A 2989-nucleotide genomic window follows, 5' to 3' on the forward strand; every position below is an offset into this window, starting at 1 on the left:
CCCCATACCACAAAAAAAAAAAAAAAAAAAAAAAAAAAAAAAATACAATGTAACACTATTGTAAGTGAAGAGTCACGTTCTATGGGTATTTTCCCCTTAAATAATCAGGGACACAATAAAGACAACTTAAGTGATAGAAGGTTATTCTTGTAAGACACAGAATCTTTGCTATTTAGGCAGATTACATGTAAGGTAAAGAATAATCTTTCAAATCTTAGGTGGAAGCATTAATTACTAAATAAAGGAAACAACCCCATCTAAATTGACAGAGTACTCTAAACATTTTAACGTATTTTGTAGCTTCTTTTCAGCCTCAGGTATTATAAACAAAGGCAAATAAAATTCACTTTCTAAGTTTTGTCATTTTTTTAATACTCCCATATTCCTTTACAGGATCTGTGAGGTCAAAATAATTTTCATAATAATATTAAGATGTTATGTGGGTTTTTTTTGACTCTCATCCTCTCAAATTCATGAAATTTGGTGTCAAGAAAGGGGTAGCAGTATACCATTCCTCACATGAGTATAGAGTGGAGCTTTCCAGAGGTTTTGTGATGTGTGATAATGCAATGGATTAAATGCCAAAGCAGATACAAGCATCCAGCTTTCTTCTGTAAGGCAAGGTAGTAAACAGATTTGCAAAAATGTGAAACATGCTATTCTTTTCATGAAAATTTTTGTTTCGAAAAAGTTATTTTTCAGAAAAAATAGGTCATTTATGTCAACATGCTCATCATTACTACTTTCCAATGAATCGATAAATATTTTTAAATTTTCTCATATTTTAGTCTCTAATATGGTAAATTTCAATAGTTATAACTAACATTATAATCCACATAAACAAAAGCTCTTTGAGGTTCTCAATAATTTTTAAGCGTATAAAGGGTTCTGGAACCAAAAAAGCTGCTTCAGGAAAAAAAAAAAAACTATTCTTTTTCCTTGAAAAACAAAAGCACATATACTGTTGTAATTCTCTGTCACTGTTACTCCTTGAAGAGCCTCAACCACCCATACTAATTATAACTTTTAACGAAAGTGACTAATTTCTAATTTAAAGAGAAAAGTGCAGGGTGGATATAATTGAGAACTGTCTGGCATATATAAACATGTTAACAGACTAGCAGAGTTTAAGACTACACATGACAAAACTTTCTATAGCCACACAAATCCTTTTGATAACTTCCTAAAGTGGAAAAAATGAACAAATTGATTACACAACTCCAAGACAGAGCTTCTTGGTAGTATTTAAAATAAGAAGCAAAAATATATAAACTTAGGGCTTCCCTGGTGGCGCAGTGGTTGAGAGTCCACCTGCCGATGCAGGGGACACGGCTTCGTGTCCCGGTCTGGGAAGATCCCACATGCCACGGAGCGGCTAGGCCCGTGAGCCATGGCCGCTGAGCCTGCGCGTCTGGAGCCTGTGCTCCGCAACGGGAGAGGCCACGACAGTGAGAGGCCCGCGTACCGCTAAAAAAAAAAAAAAAAAAAAAAAAAAAAATATATATATATACACCTAGAATTAGGTTTAGTTTAAATCAATGTTGCAATATTCTATTTTACTTTAAAAGTATCCAGCTGTGCAACAATTATCCATTAATTAACTCAATTTAATGTTAGTACACACTTTTTGAAAGGTGCTTAAAGATCTTGGAAATTATCTTCAAGCTGGCATACCAGGAAGCATAGTTACTGTTGAAATAAAGTTTGTCAGAATGCTGATTTAATGTAGTTGAAAAGAAATTTACATTTTTCATAATCATAAACATTTTTAGAAATAATGTTAATTTATTTGATAAGTAAGCCTGTGTAAGTTTAGGAAAAACACACCCAAGTAAAATAATATGCATACTTAACACTGACAAAACAGAGAAAAGACTTAATTACCAAAATTTTATATTAATTATGTAATCTTGGGTTCTTAAAACGTTTCTGGATCAAATTCTGCAAGAAGATGTTTTAGTAAAGTCTAGAACATTTAAAGTATTAATGTAACGAAGCAAGGGCTTGTGTGCCCATGCCACAGAAAGCCAAACTCTGACAGTGGGAGTTTGCAGCAAAGTAAGGGTTTATTTGCAGGGCACCAAGCAAGGGAGTGGGATACAAGTCTCAGATTCACTTCATCTTGGTCTCTGAGTTGGAGATGTTTTGAAGGGGAAGAACAAAGAAACTGGAATTAATCATTGTCTTGTGATATTTCTGTGACATTTCTTAAGCATGATTTCAGGAGTCAAGATGTCTCTGATTTAGGATTCTCTGGCCATGTGGTCCATGGCTCAGGGGTCTGTGAGCTCATCTTGCCCTGGAGAAACAACCTGAGTTTTTAACATAATGATGATTATCTACAACAACAGCAATTTTAGTCACCTGACTCTGGTTGGTTAGTGTTCAGTTAGCATAGGATTGAGGTCAGAGGGAACAAGAAAGGGAAAAAAGTTTTGAATAGAGAGATTAATCATTAACTCGGTAAGGAAACTGTTTTAGCGGGGCTCAGTTTCATTAGATATTCAATTTTCTTATTTTCTGGAAATTTAAGACCTCAATTTCTGTGTATGCTTATTCTCTCTATGAGCTCATCAGAACAGTGCTCCTTTAATTTATATCTTCCAGATATAGGAAAAGATATCATAGACACAAGATATTTCTGAATTACAGAATATTTTGGAATATTTTTTGTCTTTATATTCCAATAAATATTCGTACTTTATTCCTCTTATTGGGCAGATAATCTGCTTATATTTTATTATTTAACCATGATCTTTCTACATTTATTGTTATTATGAAACTAGTTTTATTAATTCATTAAATTTGGTATCAAGAAAGGGGTAGAGGGCTTCCCTGGTAGCGCAGTGGTTGAGAGTCCGCCTGCCGATGCAGGGGAGACGGGTTCGTGCCCCGGTCCGGGAGGATCCCACATGCCGCGGAGCGGCTGGGCCCGTGAGCCATGGCCGCTGAGCCTGCGCGTCCGGAGCCTGTGCTCCGCAACGGGAGA

The sequence above is a fragment of the Physeter macrocephalus genome, chromosome 21, assembly GCF_002837175.3.
Source record: "Physeter macrocephalus isolate SW-GA chromosome 21, ASM283717v5, whole genome shotgun sequence".
Lineage (NCBI taxonomy): Eukaryota > Metazoa > Chordata > Mammalia > Artiodactyla > Physeteridae > Physeter > Physeter macrocephalus.